Consider the following 18,619-nt stretch of genomic DNA (forward strand, 5'->3'; position numbering starts at 1 on the left):
GTAGAGATGGGCACAAACAGGGAAAAAAACCCGAACATGATGTTCATTGTTCATTGCCGTCCACGAACAGGGACTCACGAAACACCACAAACATGTTCGTGGTTGGCTGTTCGTGGGGGCCAGTAGGCTCTCCTCCAGCCATCATCCAAGTTTGGTCAAGATCCCTACTGCACCACTCCCAGAAACCTGACCTGAGCAGGCACCAGGAAAGGTACCAATAATAAATAATAGCTTGGCTCCGGAGCCTGGCAGCAGCCCTGGAACTTCCCTACTGCACCACTCCCAGAAATCTTACCTGATCAGGCAGCAGGAAAGGTATCAATAATAAATAATAGCTTGGCCCACAGCCTGGCAGCAGCCCTGGAACTTGAAGGGGTAGATCCCTATCCCACCACACACAAAGAAAATTCAAGCTCCAATGCACTCTGTCAAAATGCCAACATCAGCTCTCTCCCTCTCCACTGTCTGCAGACTAAGCCAGAGCTGGGAGCCCCCCTCCCCCCTGCTCTTTGCTCCCTTGTAACAAATTTGGAGCTCCACACTTGAAAGGAAGACCTGCCTATCAAGCCAAATTGGGCTTAGATTGGGGTTTCCAGGACAACAGCAGGAGTTCAGAAAGAGTTCAGACAATCCCTGCCTAAGTTGCCAAGGGAATTGATTGCAGGTGCCAGGCTGTCTGGCATGACGAACAACAACGAACAGCAACGAACGAGGCTTGTAACGACCACCTGTTCGTTTAGAAGGGGACCTCAAGAACAGCTTGTTTGCGAACAGCAGATTGGGCTATTCGTGGCTTTTTTTGGTTCATATTGCTGTTCATGCCCATCTCTACTCACCTGTCCTTTGTAGGCACACCTGGCAGAAACTGCGAAAAGGACAAGTGAGTGTCTCATAGTTTTAGAAGCTACAGAAAGTCTATGGCAGGCTCCATGTGTGCCTGCACAGAAGACTACTTGATGAACAACAGTTCATCAAGTTTGTGCAACAGTTGCAAGTTTGTGCAACCTTGTTTTGTTATAAGAAGGCATCCAGGACTGATGATCGAATTGCTGAGTTATCCAATGTAGCAAGCACTGCAATATGATTCCCTTCGTATATGTAGATATCGTAATTGCTTAAGGACTGTTAAAAAAAGTTAAAAGGGGGGGGGGAATTATACAATCGTGCATGCGAGCCAGATGCATGTGTGATGTTTAAAAGAGGGGTAATGGTGAGAGGAGGGGTTGGAGATTTGTGGGAGGGATCTTCTGAAAAAGCCTCCGCATGCATTGAAATGGTAGGATAATCATGTGCGAAACCTACATCAAAAATGAACACGAAGCAAAACAGGTCTCACAAAAAACGCTTACAAACCAGGATCATCAATGACCTGCTCACGCATGGGAAACAATGATGTGTGTAATGAGTGAGATAACCTTCCAGAGTTCCATTGGCAGGCCGTCCCATTAAGGACGTGTGGAAGCGGCCTAGGTCATTACCTTCAAAAATGCTGTAGCGAAAGTAGGTTCAAGTACATCATTGTGCGGTGGTTTAAGCTCACAATTGAATTCATCTAACTGATATTGCCTCTCAGGAATGATCCACATACTCTCTGATTGCATCACTTGCTCTTGAGACTTGGTCTTGTGTTCACTTATGTTGTGCAAAGCAGTCACTTTGATTTTCTGGACCTTTTGGCCTCACTCTGTAGTAATCTCTTCCCCTACTCTCTTTATTTGCACATATACTTCTGTTCACTTTAGGACTGCCAGCTCTGGGTCAGGGGTTTTGAGGATGGAGCCTGGGAAGGGCAGAGTTCGCGGAGGGGCTGGAGCAGGGTATAATGCCATAGAGTCCACCTTCCTAAGCAGTCTTTTTTCAGGGGAACTGATATCTTTTGTCTAGTGATCAGTTACAATTCTGGCCCCACCTGGAGGTTGGCAACCCTACTTCATATATCCTGCAAAACAGGCACTTGTTCATAAAAGCTCATGCCACAGAAAGGTGCTGCAAAACTGTTCAATTTGACTGCAGAAGATTAATATGGGTACCCCTATGAAAGAGAGTTTTTTCTTCCTGGTTTTACATAAAGCAAACTCATAAAAACCCAGATATTATAGACCATGCAGTGTCCTGCCTTCCTAAATGCCCAATGGCATTACTCTTCAGCCCATGAATACTTGCTTGCCTCGCGTGTAACATTGAACAACTTAATAATCTCCATAGTGTGTTCACTTATAGCTTTTATGGCTTTTCCCCACATTATGCTCTCTGTTGGAGTGTGAACTCATTTTCCCAGTGATTTGCAAGTTATATTGATTAAATTTAAAGTGGGTGCACTTATCCAAATCAGCATTATTATTAATAATAATAATAATAATAATAATAATAATAATAATAATAATAATACTAATAATAATAATAATAATAATAATAATAATAATAATAAGCTTTCAGATATTCTAACTCACTTGCAGGGTTTAATTTGTTAGTACAGTCTCCTAGCCGCATGAGGGGAGACACAACATTGTTTTACTGAGGAGTGGTGAGAAACATGGTTAGCATTAGAATACAAAAATTAAAGGTGGAGAAAATAGAAGCCTTTTTTTCCTCCTCTGTGTGATTATGCTGGAGTAATTTAGTGAAAAAGTTGGAATTTGAATGTCCATAGTCCTAGTTTTGCATAGGGCGTTATTTTGAGGAGTAACAAATGGAAAGAATATCACATGCTACATCAAATTGACTGGGACTGTTGAATATAAAACTCGGAAAGGGAATGCGTATTCTTCCTATTATATACTTGGAGGGCCAGACTGAAGGTGCTGTGTTATGCATGCTTCTGAGGGCCAAGCTACACGTGACGAATGACACTTGAACGGCAAGTGGATCGAGTGGAGGGCAAGTGAACAGGGAGAAATGCACTTGCCGTTCAAGTGTCATTCGTCACTTGCAGCTTGGCCCTCAGTCCCAAAGATCACGCTTCCACCATTCAATTATATTTAAAGAACTCCCAATTTTAAAGAATCCAAGCACACACACACACACACACACACACACATTTTATGCCTGTGACATCAAAGCAGTTTTTCCTCAGCATTTTTGAGTATTCCAATACAGACTTTACTCTGAAAATGGATTTCTAGTAATTAATCAGTGCACGCCTGCAATAAAAATATATAGTATAATATCCATATTGAATAGCCTTTTTTCCTTGAGGACCAAGCCCTTTACAAACATTGCCTTGGTAACATTATAAGGCACTGTACAGGAGGCCTGTATTGGGGCCAACTGGGTTGAACCTGAGAGGGACAAGTACAGTAAGCAGTGAGATATTGGTCTGAGCTGTATGTTGCAGTGAGAATTTCTGGCTCATCTGTATAAACAGCTGCAGCGATGAGTCTGTTCCAAGGAACTTAGAAAGTTTTCCTGTGAGGACAAGGAAGAACGTAACCTGAGAATTCTTAGCAGCTGCATAGGGCGAGTTCCTACCACTGGCCATTCTTTTGAAGAAGCTACTGACAGACAAGCAGTTGTAAACCCCATGCAAGTTCATAGTGTACATGCACCCACGGTTGACAGCCCATTTTGACTGTAGGAGATTTTTCTCCTAAATTGACTGCTGTAAAGACTATCAGAGTCATTCTTCTCAGACTAGCTCTGAACCAGTGTTAGGAAGTATGAAGGCTGATATGCATTGGATTTGTGAATATACTGCCTTGCTAGAAAATGTTTGGCCTAGCTCTGTAATCATGATAAATGTCTCCTTTTGTATAATAACCAGTAGAACAAAGTGTATTAAAACAATTGCTCAGATACATTCAGTTTACCCTGAGCACTTTATACTTTTTATTCTGCTTCTTTTTAAAAAAAAAATTTCTTGTGTGATGTTCGCTTTAGCCTTCTGTGAGAAAAGTAAGAGTTAAATTTTCAACCAGCACTGTGCTGCATTAAGTGGCACACTCTTTTGAGTGGGATGACATTGCCTGTCCTACTGTGCCAGTTCATTATGGGGTTTAAATGGCTAATGGTTTTATGATAAATGTCAAACCAGGTTTCATCGATGAGTCTGCTCAGGAGGTAGATCAATCCATGGTCTCTTTGACAGCTGCTGTAGTTTAGTAAAGATGAGCCTCCCAGAGACTCAAACGAGGAAGAGAGAATGACTCGCAAGAAATTTTGTGGTTTGTGAAAGTAATTGATCAACTGGCCATTTGCCTACCTCTTTAGGGGAGGGTGGACAAAATTTCTCTTCAGTTAAATACATTTCAAAGTTTACTTTTATTTATTTATTTTTATAATCCACTTTTCTCACAGAGACCAAAGGCGGATTATGCCGTGCAAGTGAAATACAATATAATCAATAGCTAGGACATTCACTGAACAAAATACCATAACAAAAAAAAAAGGACATTCAGTGAGTAGATACAATAGGAAATGATAGCCGGAAATTTGAAACAAGTGTAAAGCCAAGGACAGACATGAGATCTTTCTGAAACAAAGCTTAACTAGCTGGGTGGATTTGATTTAAATCACAATTTAAATCACTGAGTAAGACCCGATTTAAATCATGGTTTTCTACATAAAGGCTCATTTTTCCTGGTTGTTATAACCTTAATATTTACAACCCAGATGAAGGTTTCATTTTTAGAACAATAACTTCTCAGATTAGTTTTACAGTTATATCAGAAAACTAATGATGGTTTGGTTATTTATGATTTGAAATGGATAATTATGAAATCATTGTGAGGTGATCTGTCTCCAGTTTAATAGGTTAATCATTCTCGTTTGGACAACTTTTCTGCTGTACTTTACTGGAAGGAGAAATAAATCATTAACAATAACCATCTACATTGTTTTATTTAACGAAAGCTATAATGTTACATAGCATATGTATTCTTGTATTTGCTTAAATGTCTATGTTTATTAATGCGGTTAAACAATTGTGATGTGGTAGCTAAAAAGGAAAATGCAATTTTGGGCTGTATCAACAGAAGTATAGTGTCCAGATCATACCAAACTGATGGTATCACTTTACTCTGTTCTGGTTATACCTCCTCTAGAGTACTGTGTTCAGTTTTGGGCACCATAATTTAAGAAGGATATAGACAGACTGGAACATGTCCAGAGGAGGGCAGTGAAGATGATGTGGGGTCTGGAGATCAAGGCCAGGAAAGACTGAAGGAACTCGGTATGTTTAGTCTGGAGAGGAGGTGACTGAGAGGTGATACGATAACCATCTTCTAGTATGTGAAGGGCTGTCATATAGAGGATGGTGCGGAGTTGTTTTCTGTTGCCCCAGAAAGGTGGACCAGAACCAACGGGTTGAAATTAAATCAAAAGAGTTTTTGGCTAAACACTAGGAAGAACTACCTGACAGTTAGGGTGGTCCCTCAGTGGAACAGGCTTCCTCGGGAGGTGGTGGGCTCTCCTTCTTTGGAGGTTTTTAAGCAGAGTCTAGATGGCCATCTGACAGCAATGCTGCTTCTGTGAAGCTAGGCAGATCACGAGAGGGAGGGCAGGAAGGGTCATATCAGTGCTTCGTTCTCGTGGCCCCCTCTTACATGCCCAGGGTAAGGCCCATTGCCACTTTGAGGTCAGGAAGCAATTTTCTCCAGGCCAGTTTGGCTAGGGATCCTGGAGGTTGCTAGTTGCCATCTTCTTGGCATGGAGTAAGGGTCACTGGGGTGGGGAGGTAGTTGTGAATTTCCTGTACTGTGCAGGGGGTTGAACTAGATGACCCTGGAGGTCTGTTCTAACTCTATAATTCTATTCCTGAACTGGGTGTCTTTTACAGCCTGCTGCCATTATAGGTTTCCTCTTCAAGGGAGAAAATAATATAACAAATCTCAAACTACGCTCACAAAGATCTCAAGACTTCTGGAGTATTCAGCTCAAAAAGTTTCACTTTCATTTGTACGGCTTTCCCCTCCCTCTTCACACTTAGCTCTTAACATTATCCAAATATGTTCCACCCCAAACAGTCTTGTATTCGATGTATTGTCGAAGGCTTTCACGGCCGGAGAACGATGGTTGTTGTGGGTTTTCCGGGCTGTATTGCCGTGGTCTTGGCATTGTAGTTCCTGACGTTTCGCCAGCAGCTGTGGCTGGCATCTTCAGAGGTATAGCACCAAAAGACAGAGATCTCTGTGTCACAGTGACACTGAGAGATCTCTGTCTTTTGGTGCTACACCTCTGAAGATGCCAGCCACAGCTGCGGGCGAAACGTCAGGAACTACAATGCCAAGACCACGGCAATACAGCCCGGAAAAACCACAACAACCATAGTCTTGTATTCATTGAACTTCTTGAAACTTTGCACTTCAGAGGTACGGTGTTGAATCCATGTAGGTAGATTTGCTGAGGAACAATAGGATTGAGCTCTCTTGCTCAACTCTATATGCTTATTTAATAACATTTTTGCTGTTAAGAGGCATGTTGCCTCTGCAGACACAAATTCACAGTTTTGAGAACTGCAAACCCAAGCATCTGTGATGATATCTTCTAGATAGAACCTCAAATTATAATAATGTTAACATTCAGCTTATGTGCTGCATTTCAGGGCAATTTAACACCCACTCAGAGTGGTTTACAAAATATATTGTTGTTATCCTCACAACAATCACCCTGTGGGTGGAGCTGAGAGAGCTCTGGAAGAGCTGTGACTGACCCAACATCACCCAGCTAGCTTCAAGTGGAGGAGCGGAGCAGAGAATCAAACCCGGTTTTCCAGATTATAGTCCTGTTGCCCTTAACCACTATACCAAACTGGCTTAAAGAAACCTCTGAGAAAGCATGACATTGGGACCTTAATGAATCAATTAATGGAATTAATTTACAGAATTTTTTAAATGTTGCATTAAATATACATACTACATAATAAAAATTAATCCTTATTTCACGATGAAAAACCTTTGGGCTATAATGTACCTTAAATAAAAAATTATCTTTAGATAGAATTTTACTCAAAAAGCATTTTATCAAACAAAATCTAATTTAAATCCAAAAAAATGTGATTTAAAGTAAAAAATCTGAATTTTTAAAATGTTACTTTTTTTCCCAAAGCATTGATTTTTTTATCTACCCTGGTAACTAGTTAACATGGCAATGTGGAAACTCCCTAGTAGGAGCATATCTACAACAGCAGACAGTACCCAGTGGTATAGTTTATAGTCTATGTCCTTACCAAGACATTTCTCAAGCTATTTCTTATGACACAGGCCTATAATCTGGGTAGAAGGCCCTCCTGAGTAATTCAATTTAGCATAGTTTGTGAAAATCCTCGGCGCTCTTAAAACAGCAGCTTCCATCCCTCCATTCTCTACTTTACTACCTAAGCAAATGTCACCTTGCGAGTGTTTGTTCTTAACTACTCTAGACCCAGCTCTTCAACCTCAGTTTTAACAAATGGAACTTTCCTATAGAAAATGAAATATATGTAGGCAGGATTTCCCTTGCAATATTCACTCAAATATAGATATACTTTAGCCATTGACTTCATACTTTGCCCAGCGGTCGGCCTGTGACTGCTGCCTGTCCTTTACCTACTTGGACAAGTTTACCCCAATTGTCCTTAGTCCCTTTGGGCTTGTTGCTCTTTCCTTACTGCTGTTTGAACATTTACTGTGGATGCACACCTCCTCCTTTTAGAGCTGCTGGTTGTCGCATTTAGTCAGATTATGGTTAGAGTAGTTGAACGTATGCCAGTAGATGTGTGTGCACTCGCATGCGTAGGTTGCTTACTGTCTCTGTGTAAATCTCTTTCATGCTTTTATACTCCATACGCCCTTCTTACTACTAGCTTTCACCAGAATGTGATGGAAGGGTGACTTCTTCTTGATCTGAGTTTTACAAAGAGCTGGAACTGAAGCCCCCCCACATTGAAAATTGCTTTGCTTTCTTTGGAGATGGATGAATAAGTAGTACTGGGCATACTCCACATGAATGTAAACTACGAGCACATTTTAATGCTGCTTGATTTGTTAATATTTGTATGAGAGATATTTCTCTGCCTCCCTAGGAGAAACATGAGTTCATATTTATTTTCAGCTATGCAAATGCTCATGTAAATTTGAGATGGGCCTGTTAGCATACTCCATTTTTTCAATAACTTGCATCCCCCCTCCTACACAGGGGGGGGGGCCTGATTGCCTTCTGTTCAGAAGACATGCACTTAGTGTGAGTGATCCCGTACAGTATCTTCTTAATGCAGTTGCCATCAAGATATTCCAGCCAACCATTCTGCAGCTTAGTAGAAGACGGACTGCAAAAGGCCTGGCCCCGTGCCTCACCAGCCATAATCATATGGAGTTGGAAGAGGTCTTATAGCCCATCTAGTCCAACCCCAGTTCAGTGCATGAAATTCAGAGGCAGAGCATTCCTGACTGGTGTCTGTCCAGCCTCTGCTTGAAAACAAGTAATCGATTTGGTTGCCAAACGGTTCTTCTTACTTTTAAGAAGTTTCTCCTAACGTTCTGTGCAGATTTTCCCTCCTGTAACTTTAGCCCATTTGATCTAGTTTTGTTTTCTGGAGCAGCGGAGAACATATCTTTGCTCTCTTTCATGTAATAGCCCTTAAAGTAGTTTTGATTTAAAAATTTATACTCCAGCCTTTTCAGCAGTCAAGGCAGGCATAAAAGGTATTAAAATAGTTATGAACAATCACTGTAGTATCCAACAGAATAAAAAGAAACCCTACATTACCACTTTTCACTGAAATCTCTGCAAAACAACACAATATGTTGTGTGGAATGCTAATGGAGGAGGTACTAGCACTTCCAGGTGATCTTTTCGCAATATGGCATAGACGGCACAACTGAAAATGCGCAGCGTTGAAATAAAGATTAAAAGAATTGAGGGTATTGTCAGAAGAGACTGTTTAGAGGATCTGCCCATCAAACGTGTTGCTACCATGTTGAAGTTAAGAACCGGAATCTTGAATTGAACATGCAAGTTAACTGGCACCAGGTTGCACCTGTTTCATAATGGGTGGAACCTATGTATATTGTTCAGCTAATATCCTTGGCACTTTTGCACTTGAAGCTTCTAAGTTTTTCTACAGGGGCAGCCCATAAACAATAGTGCAACAGGAAAATTATAGTGATGTAGATCAGCCTGGCCAAATCAGCTGAGTCTAGGAAGGAGGGCAGTTTGAGCCAAGTGTGGGTGGGCAAGGGGCACTTTTAACAACAGGGCCAACTTGCTTTTCCAGTAGTAAGGCTTTTCCAGTAGTAAGGAGAGCAGCCCTGAGACATTTGCAATTTTGACTTAAGTATTTTGAGAAATATGATTAATTGTTGTGATTTTGTTTATGCATGATTACTATCAAGAGTTAGCTCTATTTTTCTCTTTCCTTCCTCCCTTCCTTTCCCCCTCCCATTCAATTTCATCCATTTGCCACCTTCTTTCTCTCCTGTCTATATTTTTTGTGCTTACCCAAACATAACTCTTTCATTTACTTCTTGGTGTGTCAGCATCACTCACGCTCTTAATGCAATCTATGGTAGATTCATTTAATGCAGCGTATATAATGGATGGAATGGGAAGCTTGTCTTCTAAAAGGACTGTGAAATTAATAGTGGGTCATTTGCTGCTGTCTCTGGATGACGGATAACAGGCTGTTTAATCAAACACTCACCTAATTTATGTTTTCAAGTCCGGGTCCTATAGTTTCCCCAAGTTTGGACTATGGAAAGATGGAATGTGGACTTGATTTTGGGGAAGGCACCTGCTTTGATAAGTGCATATATTATTTTGTTTGGAGTAAGCAAATAAATGTAGATGAAAATCCCACAATTAATTCCTTACTTCACTGCTGTTGCAGTGTAATAAGCGTGGGTGACTATGAAGGAGCTGAATGGATGGGTTAATTTGGAACCAGGCAATTTCATGGTTTGTTCACTTGTTTACGGAGGGGAAGAAGGGAATGAAAGAGGGCGAGAATAGCACTGATGTGCTTTGAAATAGTTTTTTAACTTTTCCTTTAAGTAATGGCATGAAGCATTATGTTGGAATAGAAATGATAATTTGAAGTTAGTTAAATACAGACTTGGAAGTTATGTGTGGTTGTATTATGTGAAACATTTGGGGCCCACACGTTTTCTTGTTTTTGAAAGGTATGCATTTATGTAAAGTGGTTCATAATAGCATTAAAACTTAAATTTCAAAGTATGTTTCCAATCAGAGTGTGTGTGTATAGTAGGGTTGCCAGCCTCCAGGTAGAGATCTCCTGGAATTACAACTGGTCTCCAGGCCACAGAGATCAGTTCACCTGGAGAAAATGGCTACTTTGGGGGTTGAATTCTATGGAATTATGCCATGCCGAGGTCCTTTCCCTCCCCAAACCCCGCTTCCTCCAGGTTTCTCCAGGTTTCACCCCCCAGATCTCCCTGAATTTCCCACCTTGGAGCTGGCAACCCTAGTGTATAGATTCGTAAAAAAATTGTGGATAGAACTATGATTTGTATATATTTTTGTTAAGGGTTTGTTCTTTAAAAAACAGGGGGTTCTTTGTAAAAAAAAAAAATGGCCGAGTACCTCAGTATTTTATTTAGTATTAAAGCTGGATTCAGAAGTAATCAACGGTTGTTTATAAAACTGTGAATGGTCTGGACAGAATAGTTTCCCCTCCTCAGAATTCTAGAACACTGGATTGTCCAATGAAATTAATTTGATGTAGACTTTACACAAGCATAAGGAAGCATTTATCAGTTGATAGTGAGGTGACCACTAACATAGGTGGATTTTAGAAGAATTAGAAAAATTCAGGAGCTCCATCAGTGGTAGTTGGCTATAGTAACAGGATGGAACTTTTGTAACAGCATCCGGATTACTGCATGCTGGAGTCAGATGAGATGAGAATCATGATCATTCCCTGCTTGCAGATTTCCAAGGGGGCATCTAGGTTTCTGTGGTTCAGCACAGAGCACTGGACTAGGCTGAGCCTTGCTTTGATCCAGTTAATGTAATTCATAAGCTGTTATATTTAGCGAACTTCCATAATACATTGTGGCATGTTCTTGGAGAACAGCCGATATATTCAAATGGCAAATATTCAGCTAGGGACTTGGGTAAATTAATTTATTTAGTTCGTTAGATTTCTAAACCGCCCTGCCCCTTAACTGGGCTCAGGAAGGTGTACAATATTCCAGTATAGTACTAACAGCATAATTAAATTTGCATAGTTAAACATACCGTTGCTGTCCTCAACTATAAGCCTGGTAGAACATTTCTATCTTACACGCCCTGTGTAATTGTATTAGGTCCCACAGGACGCAGATGTCACCAGGCAGAAAGTTCCATCGGGCAGGCGCTAGGGCCAAGAAGCCCCTGGCTCTGGTTGGGGACAGTCGGACATCTTTTGAGCCAGGGACTCCCAGTAAATTCTGATCTTCTGAGCACATCACTCTTCGGGGGACATACAGGAGAGGCAGTCCCTCAAGTATTTTTATTTTATTTATTTTATTTTATTTATACCCCACCCTCCCCACAAATAGCCTCAGGGTGGCTCACAGCATGCATATGGTACAATAAGTTAATTATAAAAACTATACAATCAGAAGTAATTTAAAAACAATCATTAAAATAGTTCAGGTGCCATCTATGTATAGGCCACTTAAATAAACAATTGACAGCTGCATATGAGCCATAGCATGTGGGCATACACATGGCCGAAGGCAGTCACGGAAAAAGTGGTGGTCTTAGGTGGAAGGGTGGAAGGACACCCGCTGGTCCTCAGCCAAAGGCCCGGTGGAAGATCTCTGTTTTACAGGCCCTGCAGAACTGTAACAGGTCCTGCAGAGCCCAAGTCTCCAGCAGGAGAGCATTCCACCAGGCCGGGGCCAGGGCAGAAAAGGCCCTGGCCCTGGTCGAGGTCAAATGGATGACCTTCTTGCCAGGGACCACCAGGAGCTGTTTGTCTGCAGAGCACAACGCCCTGCAGGGGACATACCAGAAGAGGCAGCCCCTCAAGTATGTTGGTCCCAGACCATGAAGGGCTTTAAAGGTTAGTACTGTAACCTTGAAATGGACCCGGTACTCAACCTGGAACCAGTACAGCTGGCGGAACACTGGTTGAATGTGTGCTGTCATATAGTTGTAGCTATACCATCCCAAAGCAACTTTTATTAAAATTGAATTAAATTATGATTGAAGTGTAAAATTAAGATTATGAAGAAGCTGTTGATGCTGTGCAGTTTCCTGTGTGTCGCTATGTTTTGCAATGCTAATGATTGACTTGGTTATGTAAAAACAACACCGTTGATTTATGGATTGTGACCTGTCCCATGAAAGCCTGCACAAAAGCATTGTGACGTAAGATACTGAGCCTTATGACAGTAATCTGGTATAAAAATCTTGTCAAAGTTGGCTACTGGACGCCTCTGTACCCATACAGTTCAGTATTTTTTACATTTCCTAGATCATTAATTATCTGTCACTGGGGCGTATGTGCGGGTCATATGATTATAATGGAATGCAGATGAAATGCATGATTGGGAGATTAGTCTTGGCTCTATTACTTCGTATTTATATTTTATGTTGCAACTGGCAATTAAGAAACTTATTACTGAAAACATCTGTTTTGACAGGAAATGGGTTCGGATAAGGAAGGAACACAATATCCTTCAATAAATACATGCCCAATATTGGAGTGGGGCGTGGACAGTTTGCAGCCGATTATGCTGTGGTAAGGCTGTTAAATATGTATGAGATGGCCTGGGCTGTGGGAATGGCTCCCCCTATATAAACCCACCGTCCAGCTTAATGCAGCCCACTCCTTCCTTGTGCTATCTGCTTGCCAGGTTAGATCTGTGAAGGCAAAAGGATCAGCTTTCTCAGCTTCCATAACTTTCCGTAACTTTTCAGAAGAGTCAGGCAGAATCCTCTCTCTAGTTTCTTTCTGCAAACAGCACCAAGCGGTGATATTTCAGTGGGATTTTGTTGATCAGCTTTATCAGATTGTTGGGTTTATCTGTTGGTTCTTTAAAATGTTCAGTATTTTTAAAAATAGTGCTGTGTCTGTAAACCATTTTTAAGAACAGAGACGAAGCAAAATAAAACAGTTTTTAAAATCATCAAAGTCAAGTTTGAGTATTTAAAATACTTTCAAACCTGCCTTTCTACTGACAGTCCAGGACCCAAGATGGGTAACCTTGTAATAAAATACTAATAAACATTACATGTGTCCTGATCTGAATAGCCCAGATGAACCTGATCTTGTCACATCTCAGAAGCTAAGCAGGATTGGCCTTGGTTAGTAATTGGACGGGAGACCTCTAAGGAAGACCAGGGTTGCAGAGGCAGGCAATGGCAAACCATCTCTGTCAGTCTCTTGCCAGGAAAACCCCACCAGGGTCGCCATAAGGCAGCTATAACTTGAGGGGACTTTCCACCATCACCAAACATTACATGCATTAAAACAATCAATTCAGGAGCACATTTTTCACATTTGGAAAGATATCCCCCGTTTTGCTCATTTTCAAACTGCACCAGTAACCATATGCAATAATCCCATTTACATCCTCACCAAAAAGCTGGGAGGGTAGAAGTCCCTCCTGCCAGGAGGCTGTTCTGCCATTAGGGGTCAGTCAGCAAGAAGGCCCTAGTAAAAAGAGGTACAGATAACAGACACCACTCGGATGGGTGAAGTGCCTGCATGGGGGCACTCAGGGGAGAGGATAAGTGGGCCTGGTCCCCAGAATGTGAAGGGTTTGAAAGGTAATTCCCAGTACAGGCAACAAGGGAGGAATCATAGTTGATTTCTCATGCCCTCACCACACATTATTGTGGGCCCCCAACTTGCATATTGAGTGGATGCTTCATGCAGCTTTAAAAAAAAATTGCTTTGTTCTTTTGCATTTTTCCCACTCTTGCTCTCATATGCATGAAAGGTTTACATAACAGTTATAAGAAGAGAAGCTGTTGCTCTTTGGAAACATATGCCAAGAAAGCTTTAAATGAACATAGAGGATTTGGAAGAGTGTGATCTGTGTTTGGATTACGGCAGTGAGCGGCTTTATCTGGCCAAAGAGGAAGAAGCACAAATCTGACAGTTTTCTAAACAACCTGAACAAACTTGTTTGCCTGCTTCAGAAACTGTACGCGCTGCCCATACTGCAGATTGAAAAGACAGCATGTAAATTCGCAGAGAAATTCATTTCTCAACAGAAAGATAGGCTGTCTTCAGCTATCTTCTTTTGTCCTGCCAGGACTGGTAGATTTAATAAAGGAGGTAAGTCAATAACATTGATTTATAATCCCTCTCTTGCCATTTCTTGTATGCTTACCTTTTTGCTCACTGTAGCATTGTGGTGAAGTTGGAAACTTGTTTGCAGTGATTCGCAAGAGATGTATTTTCTTTCATTCACTATTGTGGGTTGTAGGCTTGCTTCCAATAACGCCAGTGCATAAAACTTTTCTTGCTCTTAAAGGGTTCCAACATGGTTTTCATTGTATTCACATGGCAAGCAATATGTGAATACAAGTTGGCTGTAATCTCTGAAGGCATCTCAAAATATTTATAGGCCCACCTTTCTCCTGTTGAATTGAGTGAGTAACAACCCATAAAAATCTACAATAAACATCAAATTTCCAGAGTTAGAAGTAGAACAGCCCATAGATTGTTGTTGCCTGATTGGAAGTAGATAGGCTGGAACTGGGGCTGAACAGGGGCTTTCCCCCACTGACTTGGTGACTTTGTGTTCAACCAAGTGATGGATGTACAAATTGGAACACTCCCATGTGTAGGTCATCTCCACTCTGGCTAATATTTAGCCATAAGCCATACTGAAAGAAGAGTGAAATGGAGAAATCAAAATTTCTCTAAGCCTAGATTGCTATCTGGATATTTACTATTCACCATATTAATAGCTGGGGATATGCACCCCCAAAAATCCAGGTAATTGGCTTCTGGGTTTCAGGGATTTAAAAAACAAACAAACAGGATCTCTGAAATGATCCAGGATAGAGAATCTTGGATTTAACTAGCCATTATTCCCTTTGAGAGAAACTATCTGGGGAGCTGGGGGGGGGGCACTTTTTAACCAATCTCCACCAAATTTACTGGGAACCTACTCTTGACGGTCCACTAAAGACCCCAAAAAATTCAGGATTGGACCCTGGGGTCCAATTCTGTGGGCCCCTGACCAAGTTACCCTCAGCCACTCTCCAATGTTTCCTATGGAGGAAACATTTCTAAGGTTTTAAACTCCACCACCCCTAGCTTGGGATTCTTTGATTGACGTTAAAACGCCTTTGCCACCTTCTTTTCAAACTAGAGAATCCCAGTGTCAAATCAGAGAATCCCAATGTTGAATCAGAGAATCCTGAGCGAAACCCTTTAGTGAAGGGTGCCGGATCTTGTCGAGCTGTGGAGTTTAAGAGGCAGCTGCCAGTGGCGGCTTGAGGGGGCTCTTCTGGAGCTCAGATGGGGAGGGGCAGAATCTGTTCTGCCTGCTCCCTCCTCCTCCACCCCACCAGCCTTGCACTGCTCTCCTGCAGCAGTTCAGAGCTTGCCTCATTCACACCACTGCCTGCTTGCTGCCACCCTCTTGCCACTGCTGCCCTCTTGCTCGTGCTGCTGCTGCTCTGCAGCAGTTGCCAATAACCAGGTACTTTGGACTAGTGAGTTCAAGTGACAAGATCCAATCCAGGGTTCTGGCATGCGATCCAATTTAACAGGTTGCTAAACCTGGATTCCATATCCCTGTTAATATCAAGTGCTTTGTTCAGCACCCTTTAAAGATGAAGCCAAGAAAAAAATCCCTTAGTTAATTCAGGGGGTCGTTAGAATATTTCTGTGCTGTCTCTTCAGAGTCCTTCTCGATCGCCATATCCAGGTCTTGCCCTACCTTACTGGATTAATAACTATGCAAACAATTGGAGTGCATTTTTAAGGGGGGGAGGTGATTTAATATAGATTTATTATAGTAAATATTCCCGAGCCAGTTTCACAGAGGTGAGTGGAAATCCATAAATAACTTAAAGCAATCTGTCTGGACCAAGAACATCCAGCTAGTTTTATGGCAGAATAAAACTCTCTGAGGTTTTCTTACCACCACACCAAACTACCTGTCCTTTAGAAGTGATGGTTAATGGGAAGTGGTTCAAATATACTGAGATTTCCTGGCCATGTAGAAAAGAGTTGATGAAACAAAGTCTGGTCCATGACTCTGTATAAAGCCATTTCAGGTATCCTTAGTGGTGTAAGCCACACAAACACCCCTGAATGAAGCCAGTGCATTCAGACAGCTACAGGTTTAATCAGCTGAGCCAGCTACTGCCTCTGTTTTTAACTAGCCCAAATGCCTTGTAACAATAATTCCCTTCCTGAGCATTCTCATACTGTGAGTGAACAGATTTCCCCACCCCAAACTTGTTGCGACACATCTGTTTTATATTGTGCATGCCGGTTTTGTGCTAAACCCTCCAGCACCGAGCAGTCTCAGTTTCTCTCTCTCTCTGAATCGTTTATTCTGCATTCCAGAGTTGAGTTATTTGCTAGGGAAACAGAAGAGTGGTGTGCTGTGCTCCATCCAGTACTTTAGGCATTAAAAACCGCTTTTAAGAAGCACACGTGAAATCTGCAATATGTAAGTATGACTGTGAAGTTAGTTAGAAACTGGAAGCAGTATGTGGCAGATGGATCAATACAAACTTTCTGAGGGTTTTTCCACCATCCGGCTGTAGGCTTTTCATTGATTATAGCTGGCTAACTTGGAGCACAGACTTCGCAGGTTATCTTCAGTCAGGTACCGTCTGTGCCTGCAATAGATGGCTTTGTGTGTGTTTTAATTTGATAATGATGGATGATTACATAATTTGCTTTCGAAAGGAGGACTGGAGTCCTCTAGGACTGGAAAGCTTGCATTGATCTGCCTTGACCAGCTTTGTTCATAAATCATTTGCAAATGAACAATGAATATATTTTATAAACGATACAAGCTTACTTCTTTGTAAAATAAAATGTCATCTTGGCAATTCTAGCATTGATCAATATCAGAGCAGTTGGTTCTCTCTCATTTGCATCGCTATTTTTTTCCATCCAATACTCCAGTACTTCCTGTTGCATCAAACATGTTGCTCTTCGAAAAACACTTCAGGCACTTATTTGAGAATTTTTAATTGCAGTGCAGCTAAGATGAATGTAAATCCTTTTTTTTTTAAACTGTACATTCTAAGAAACCCTGGATATATTCGAGCAACAGGAGAAAGTACATGTTTCGTTTGAATTCTCTAAAACAAATTATTTCTTGTACAGTGTATTAAACTAGCTCAGTTAACATTGCTTGCCTCATATTTACATTTTCTGTCATGTTACAGAAGAAAATTAGTTTAATTTAAGCTTTATTAAAAAATCCCTTTAATTTACTTTCTTTCAATCTAGTGGCAGATACACAAAAATACAAATTGTATCTTCCCACCTTATATAATTAGATTTGCTTGAAACTGGGGAGACACAAACAATGTTGTTTCCTTATGAAATATTTATCCATGTGTTTCTTGATGATGAAAGTGTAACTTTGACAGTAAACGGCAACACTGCTAGAATGCCCTACATCAAAGATCAGAAGTGGGTTGCTTTTAACTCTGACAAAACAACTTGTGTGCTGTTGTGTTCCTTCCAAATTGCAATTTGTTTAATGAATGCCACCGAGGCTCATTTAGGCGTGCAAATGATTTGTCGAATATAACAGCAACGGTAAGGCAGTCAGTGAGCGTGCCTGGCAATCACGTGTGCAAGCTGCACTGAGTTCCATTCCCATTGATTCCCAGCTGCTGGCTAGGGATCCTTTGCAGTATCTGCAACCATTGTTGAATAAGTTGATGCAGCCTTCATTGACTGTTTGGTAAATTCTGCTGAGGGGATTGGAATGTTTGTCTGTAATATTAGGTGATGTTTCTGCTTTTCCTCTTTTATGCAAGCAAGCACTATTCATTTATAGGAATGCTCCATGATATAAAACTGTTTAAAAAGATCATTTCAGAACCTCATACTTGGTAGACATAACAGCATAACCTCAGAACAGCATTTACATCAATATGCTTTCAAACTATGCCAGCGGAGCTACTCACTGGACGATATTTAAAAATACTCCAGGAACAATGCATTTGTATATGCGGAAGTTCAGTGGGAGATCTTCTCCACTATGTTTTGGTTTGCCCTTGATACTTGGAGCCCAGAAATAAATTTCTGGCTATGACATCAGAGATTCTATATTCCTATTCCATTTCTGACAAAGTATTTATGCTGTCAAAAACGTGGATCCCCTTGTTTCCAACAGGATGGCACTTTTTGCTTTAGCTGCTAGGAAAATTAGAGCAAATGTGGTTCTTAAGAGAGCAGCCAGATGAAATGAAATGTAATCTTTGAGCCTAAATGTGAATTTGTAGAGATGGATGTAATTTTAGAAATTTTAAAATTCTAGAGCTGTAAATATGTTTTCAATTTGTAAATTCATCTGTACAAATAACTTGTACAATAAATTCATCTGTGTGTCTATTTGGGGGTGCCCTTGAAGAATGTCTGGAAATTACAACTGGTACAAAACGCTAGCTGGAGTGGGTCATGGGGACCGTATCACTCCAGTCTTGTTCTGTCTGTACTGGCTTCTCTCTGGTCTTGACTGCTAGAGCCTTATATGGT

General features: G+C 41.2%; 1 protein-coding gene across 4 annotated transcripts in view; it reads left to right on the plus strand.

Annotated features, from left to right (window-relative positions):
• The window catches only part of PLXNB2 (plexin B2), a 400,939-nt gene that overhangs the window by 136,792 nt on the left and 245,528 nt on the right, over positions 1-18,619 (plus strand). The window contains exon 1 of one of the 4 annotated variants that reach the window (XM_054989406.1): positions 16,543-16,565. The exons of the other annotated variants lie outside the window; for them this stretch is intronic. The gene's annotated coding sequence lies outside the window, so the exon portion shown is untranslated. Of the gene's footprint in view, positions 1-16,542; positions 16,566-18,619 lie in introns of those variants that run through there. 4 annotated transcript variants of the gene reach the window in all.

The sequence above is a fragment of the Eublepharis macularius genome, chromosome 9 (assembly GCF_028583425.1).
Source record: "Eublepharis macularius isolate TG4126 chromosome 9, MPM_Emac_v1.0, whole genome shotgun sequence".
In the NCBI taxonomy this organism is placed as follows: Eukaryota; Metazoa; Chordata; class Lepidosauria; order Squamata; family Eublepharidae; genus Eublepharis; species Eublepharis macularius.